The following is a 7,720-nucleotide window of genomic DNA, read 5'->3' as shown; positions in this document are numbered from 1 at the left end:
ACAAACCATATGAAAATCAAAGAAACAATGTATGGCTTAGAGGAATAAAATACACTTTTCTGAACAGTAACACAATTATGCATTTCTTCATATTTTTTGAGGACTAATAATTTGTTTAAAAAATGCTTCTTTCGAGTTAATATTTTGGATGGTTCCTATGTTTTGTGTTCTACCTATATCAACACCACCAAGTATACCACACAAGATATTATAGTGAATACATGTGGAGATGATATTATTGTATCTTTTAATAAGCTCATGGTAGACGCCGTACAGTTAATTGTAGACATGATGCCCTTACGCTTTGTTTCCAGTCCTATGCACTACATCGAAAGGCACAAATATGCAACAAAAAAAATCGAAGTTAACAACACTTGAAGGAGAAATAAAAAAAAAACAATTCGAATGAACAAAACACATCACTTGATTTCGAAGGGATGATTGGATACTATCATCCAGCTTTGTGAAAAAAAACTACCAAGTATTAGCATCTAATGAATTTCAACACAATGAATGCATGACAGCACACATCATTTATAGCTGAAATATAGGCATTGTGCATGACTAAGTAATGGATACACACTGAGGACGTATGAAGGCTTACTGACATATTCTATTTAACTAAGTTTTTGCAATGAAGCTAGTAAAACCCCCTCCATTTGAATGTAAGAATCAATTTGCTACCTTCATGCTCGTTGCCATCATTAGTCATTTCTCTATTGGTCTGAAATTCTTTCCTTCTTTAATTTCCTTCATACTCGAAGGGTAGTGTCACAAGAATTGCTGGTCATCTGCGTAACTGAAGATAGATGGATGTAGCAGGTGGCATGCTGCATAAGTCAAAGGAAATGGTTATATCTTTTTGGGCTTTGTACTCGCATGGGGCAGTATCAACTGCAATGATTTTAAAAGTAGACCGGAATGTTGAAACAGGTTATTTGAACAAAAATAGTAAGTCTTTATCTTCTATCAAAGAGCTGCAAACAACTAATGTGGTAAAGCGATGTTCTGCATATGCTACTTCTTCATGGCACGTGCTAAAAAAATGAACGCGGTATAAAGAAGCATCAATGGGACATAGAATCTACTACAGAGAAGAACAATGTTTTTTTGGAGGGTTCAGAGAATTATTGGTTTCATAAATTATTACCCATGTTGATATATATGGTGCAAGCTTAATTAGGATTTGAGTTCAATTTTCTGGAGAAAAAATATTATGAGGAGTCAATGTAAGAAATTAAACTGGTGTGCAGGGAACCTTTATTTAAATTCCATAGCGAATTTGCTAATACATAATTTTGACACTTCACCTTACAGGTAACTTCAGTACAACATGACTAAGACCAAAAAGGTGCCATAGTGACCACATCAAATTAAAGCAAGTAACTATGGAGAAGAAATGGTCTTGTGAGTTGAGGAAGTTGGCAAGTAACATGCTTCCTATGGGATAAGATCCTCCAATGAATCGCGCCAAGAAGTCATCGCCATTGGTTTTGTATAGGGTCTTCAATCAATCATCTGTTAGTTTTGTTGCTAAATAACCCTGCATTGCTGGACATTCTCGTGTTCAATTCTAGCTACCAGCCACTAATCGGGTAGTAAGCATAACATGCTAACCCCATAACAGTAAAACGATACGAGATCACATGGTTTATAGTACCAGATGTGCAGCTCGTGTTCATAAATTAATTCATAAGAGACGAAAATTATAGTACCAGAGAGAAACACATACCTAGGTCTGCAGTACAAGAGGCAAGTGTGCTTGAGTTTCCTCAGCGGCTGCCGGCTGCCGGCTGCCATTGCAGCTCACCTTTTTTTTGCGTTGGCTTACAGCAAGCTCGCAAGGCCTTCATGCTCTTCTATTCAGTACAAATATGATCCAAGAACTAAATTTTAAATTCGGGATGCCCACAAAAACTTTACTGAAAGCATGATCCAAGAGCATGTATGCAAGCTAAATCCATGAGAAACCAAACACTCAACTATTATATTTGAAAAAATAATCATAAGAAAATGTACAATTCTATTAGCTGAGCTTTGTTTTGCCTTACATACAAGCATAGGTGAGTTAGTCGTGCTCAGACTGTTGTAATCTCTCACTGGCTTATCCGCAACCTTACATTCTGCGCATCACACGGAAGATTAAAAAAAGAGCATTCAGAACAATGAAAACTTTACGGTAAATAAGATGCGATGTAGCACAGGTGCCCACATGATACCTGCAACTTGAAGACATCTTGTCTTGCGCCACCCAAAACTCCAATTGCAGAGTCCAACTGATCACTGTGTAAAACCTGAAGCACTTGACATGCCTATATCAACCAAGAATAATAGTCCCGTGTCAGATTTCACCTGCAGATGTTTCAGATCTGTCAAATGAGGCATTGATTTTTCCAATATGAATCCATCAAATGGGGAAAAACAACAGAATAATTAACTTGGCTTGTCTAGTACGAATGCAGATATGCATACCAGAAAACTCTTGTACAGCCCTACCCAATAAATTATTAAAAGAAAACAAATCTCAAAGAAGAAATTATATTGTCGACCCCACAACATATAAAATTAACAACTAACGCTACATGGGGGCTCTGAGTTCACTCTCTCGTCATCATTGTGCACTTACGGCCTGTAATCATCGGTTCAGAATATACAGTCCCCGTTGTTAGATGGTAGTCCAAATATGAATTGATGTAGACATGCGGTTTGTTTGGTTCAAAACTTCAAATGATACACCGAAAGTTTCACAACCAATCAAATTGAAAACTTTATTTGCTTCAAGTATTACTATATATTAGCACAGAGCTGTTTGTTTCACTGTATCACACCCAAGATCAGTAGGGGATTCAAATGCAGTAATTTTGGCTGCTCATTTAAACCATTTCCCACTTGAATTAGCTTAAAGTTTCAGTAAACACCCTGAAGTAGGTAAAATCTTCTGTGTCAAGAATATAACATGTAAGTGTACTCTGGCAGATCTGGGATAGCTCTCGCTGTAAATGAATAAGGAACATGGGAGGCCACCAAACACGGGCTGGGGTATTAGCATGTAACTAAGCCATCTTGTCCTCTGGTAACAGGGACATGAACATACTGCAGCACGACGTTCGTGTCCCCAGTCAGCAAAGAGGTGAGGCTTCAACATAACTATATTCCTGAATATTATTAACCCAGCCCTATGTGCATCCCGTGTACTATGTACCTTTCAGAACTCATTTTGAACATCCCGTGTACTATGTAGACTTCAGACCTCATTTTGATCTGAATCAATAAATCTTTCCCGATCTGTGGGCTGAAATGGTCGCATGACGACCGTGAACTTGCAGCTGCTGGAAATGATTATTAGCATGTAGTATGAAACCAGCGGCCACAACAGCCGGTGTTTCGACTGACAAAACATACCGCTGCGGTTAAGCAAAAGCCTGGTCACCACACCACATCCTCGTGGCATCAGGAAGTGGAACTGCTGACAGATGTATCAGGTTCTGGAACATTGCTAACGGAAACATGCTGAACTCAATTGACACAGGCAGCCAGGCAAGTTCTATCCAAGTTTTAAAGTCAGCGCTAATAAATAGAAGGTTCAGATCTTTTTCTTCTTATTATGAGCAATATAATTTTATAGTAGTAAGATCTATACAGAGTGCAATCAATCAATTTCCTGGACCCAGCTTCTTTTTTACAAAACCCAGTCTTAAGAAACAATATAGACCTGTAACTCAAGAATTATATTTTGTAATAGAAATCGTTTCTCTTAGAAAACGGCAATGGTCAAGCGGTGCTTCCACCATGAAAAGAAACTTCAAATGTTTGACCATGATGTGATGCGAGGAAAAAGCCAGTACGTTTTCAGTGGTTCATGTTGGACAGAATACATATTAGATATGCTAATAGAAAGTAAAAGAAAAGAATACCACCATAAGGATGAAGCCTTGGATAAAAGGAACAAAACCAAGAGTGGAACACGACAACAACCTGCAAACAAAAAACAATGCAAACTGTAGCCAACATAAGTATGAGCAAGAATGGTGCCCAATACATACATGAGACAAAGACAAAAGAGATTTTCCTAACAGATGCTCAAACCTTACAATTATCTTGTAAATCACCGATGTTGGATTGTATCAATGGATCATGTCCTCACGTTCAGAAAAATATTTCTGCAATATCTGGCTCACATGTACAAAGCATCACAACACCATCTTCACTATCCTGCATTTGGTGATAGATGAGATCTTTGTCACTGAAGAATGAGGAAAGCTAAGAAGATAGAAAATAAATGATGATGCACCTCCTTGTTTTATTGAGACATAAATACAAATCCATGAGTAAATATGAATTATAAACTTCATGATCTCCATTAATACACAGGTATGCAAGCTATAAGCACTTAACTTGTTACTGTTGCTGTGAGAAAATTCAGAAGAATAGAAATTACTAAGTATAAACACCTGCTTGTAGTTCCATCAAACACCTCATAGGCATAGATTAAAAAGAATCTGCAGAGACAAGAAAGAGAAGTCATATGTATGAAATCAAAAGAGGGGAGGTGAGTAGGCACATCAGGAAGGAAGTGAGGAGTTCGGGTACCAGCCAGCGGTGTGTCAGGTGGAACCAAGGTCTCGACGGGCTGCAGTGGCAGCCCATTCTTCGCCTGTTCAGAACCTAGGAGCGACACCCGCGGGATGCGGGCTGCCCCTGGTGGCCGCAGCTGCCGATGCAGTCCGTCCGGACGAGCACGGTGCGCCACACGTCAGGCAGCAGCACGAGCCGCCACTCCACCGGGTCGTGGTCTCGCGCGATGTGCCGCTGTAGGCAGAAAAGAGGCTCCATGCCACGCTCTCTCGTGCTTCTCCCATGGGCCAGAGATACATAGGAGGATGAGGTGAGTTGGTGCCTGTAGCTGGCGGCGAAGGACACGGCCAGAATCGACCGATATCTGAAGAAAATCGGCGGTGGCGGCTAGGGTTCGTAGGAGAGTACCCGTGGTGTGGGGAGGAGACGGAGCGTCCGTGCGGGGATTGGGGGAGGCGCGGTGCCGGCGGCGCAGAGGAGGAGCCGGAGCAGGGAGGAGAGAGGCGCAGGAGATGGAGGTGGCGGCGGGATGGGGGGCGCGAGGGGAGAGGAAGGGGAGGAGACGGGCAGAGGAGTGGGGATTGGGGAGCGATTGGGGGCGTGGCGGCTAGCGAGAGATCGGGCCGAGCGGGCCTTTTCCTGACCCATGGATAAAAGGTGGGTCTGCGGGAGGGCCTCAGCGCCCTGGACGGAACGACGGCCGAGATCGCGCCACATCTGCTCGATCGGACGGCCGAAAATTCAAAGCGCTGTGAGAGCTCCATGGGGGTGCAGCAATCATACCGTGTGATGCCGCACTTGATGATGGCTGAAGATGCTACGTTTCCAGGAGTGATCTGCAGCAGGATATTGCCAGTAGCTTTGGCAGAACAAGCAGAATATTAACAACAGAGGCACAACACCTCTGCATTCACAACCCTGAAGAGTAAAAGCACGAAAAACAACACCCACATGTTCAGCATAGCTTGATTTTGAACCCCAATGATAGAAAACATTCTCAAAGGATACAAAATTAAGGAAGCACAAACGAAGGAATATAACCCGTCAGACAGGAGTATGAACTTGTTATGACCGGGCTGGTCTACCGCCGGAGGGGGCCCACTGGCCCGGCCGGCCAGGCTTAGTTAGGGGCTTAGCCCAATCAGCAGATTAGGGTTTCGCAGATTTCTCTTATAAATACGAGTTGTAATCGACAAGATCAATCAAGCAATAAACATATTTTGTTGCCGACTCCCTCAGGAGTCGGAGTTCCAAACCCTAGCCGCCGCCCAGCCTTGCGCCGCCGCCTCTCCCCAAGCCGCGCGACGGCGCCCTGCCGCCGGCGCCCTCGCCTCCGCACGCACACCGCCCCTTCCTTCCCCTACAATCTCCGCCCTAGACCTGGTAGATACGCTGATTCTACCAATTTGGTATCAGCTTCCTCGGTTACGATCATGTCTTCGGGCCAAACCGCCGCCACCATCGCCGCCACCTCCGAGACGCCGCCGGCCTCCACCGCCGCCGCGCACTTGCTGCCGCGTTCGCCGCCGCCCTCCACGGGAGACGCAACGCCCATGGCGGATGCCGCCGATGCCGCTCCCCTCCTCTCGCAGTAGGAGCTCTCGACGGCCATCCGCGACCTCGCCACCGCGGTCCAGGGCATCCGCCTGTACTTGATCGGCACGCAGAGGATGACCTCGCCATCCCTGCCGCCGCCCCTCACCGCCTACCCGACCGCGCCGGCGGCCCCATCCGCCCAGGGCGTGCCTGTGCCGCCCTCGGCCTCGCCGCCTCCGCCGCCGTGGGCGCCGTGGCAGCCGGGCCCCAGCGCCGGTCCCGCCTCGCTGCCCCAGGGCGTCCCCATCCAGCGGGTGCAGTTTCCGCCGTCGCCCTCCCGGCTCCCGGCATGGGTGACCGCGACAGAGCCCCCGCCCGTCTACTCGGCCGCATTGGTGCCTCCTCCCGTCTACACGGCCGCCGGGGACCCTCCGCGACCGTCCTTCCCGGAACCGACGTACTCGCGCTTCGCGGAGCCCTCCGCTGGTCGCATGGAGTACCTGTAATATCCCAGGATTTGGGGTTACAAAAATAGAGGAAACAGATGTGTGCATTGCATTCATGCATAGAAAATCTGGGGAATTTTCGCGCTTTAAAGTAAAACAGTCACAGTAACTGAAGTTTCACTTGATCTTGGTGGAATTGAAGTAGCTCATCAAGTCAAGCACTATAAACCTCAATGTGACTTTGTTTAAAACTTTGTTTTGGGTAGAGATGATTTGATCTAAGGGGTTAGATCAATTAAAACCAACACAAGAACATATTAATCAAGGATCAATTACTTGATCTTATTAAAGATCATAATATGGTATTATTTGCCATAACATATGAACATATATTCAATGGTAAATCAAGTAACAATAAAATGAAGAAACCATTCTTCACTTATCTTTTCCATGTCTTAAAGCTAATCCAGGATCCTACCATGAACCTCATGGTATTCATTTTACTCCATTCTTGGAAACATAACAAGGAGATCAACTCTGAAAATATATATTCTTCTCTATTCCAAATAGTTTTACATTAAACCTAAAGAGGTGAGAGTCCTATTTTATTTAGGGAAGCAATGACAAACCTTGAGGCAAACCTTAGATATAAATATCCATATGATCACATCATTATCTTCAAGAGGAATCCTAGAGTATTATTAAAGTCATTCCCAAATGAGAGAGACCATTCATACTAATCCAAGCTTTACCTATTTAAGAATAGAGGATAACCATTAAACTAAAGTATTGGTTGTAAACCATTTCCATTTGGAGTGGTGAGATAACCAAGATAGTCAAGTGAAGTCTTAGCCTAGATACCTAAGGAAATATTAGGAATACACCATAAACCCTAGAATAACTATTCCTATATGAAAGAGCTCAACCTATGGTGTTATACTCAAGATAGTTGAGGCAACACTCAAATTTAAGGGAGAGAACTATCCATTTGTCCTGATGATGAAATCATCATTCCTTAAGTAGAACTATAAGTTATTATCTCAGGCATTCTCCTGGGATATAAATTATTGAGGTAACCATATCCATTCATGATAGTATAAGAAAGAAACTATATTTAGTTGATCAAGGCAATACTTATAATCTTGGGAGTGAGAAACCTAATT

General features: G+C 43.9%; 1 long non-coding RNA gene across 1 annotated transcript; it reads right to left on the bottom strand.

Moving 5' to 3' along the window:
* Window positions 1-507: 507 nt before the first annotated feature.
* LOC124677952 lies at window positions 508-4,704 on the bottom strand. Its single transcript, XR_006994290.1, has 6 exons — window positions 4,591-4,704; window positions 4,452-4,499; window positions 4,087-4,212; window positions 3,918-3,975; window positions 2,220-2,352; window positions 508-830 (listed from the first exon to the last, which is right to left on the bottom strand). It is a non-coding gene; the product is annotated as an uncharacterized LOC124677952 (long non-coding RNA).
* Window positions 4,705-7,720: the final 3,016 nt, after the last annotated feature.

Source organism: Lolium rigidum, chromosome 7, assembly GCF_022539505.1.
Source record: "Lolium rigidum isolate FL_2022 chromosome 7, APGP_CSIRO_Lrig_0.1, whole genome shotgun sequence".
Taxonomy (NCBI): domain Eukaryota; kingdom Viridiplantae; phylum Streptophyta; class Magnoliopsida; order Poales; family Poaceae; genus Lolium; species Lolium rigidum.
Note: the sequence above shows the minus strand (reverse complement) of the source record. Positions and strands in the feature narration are given on the sequence as shown.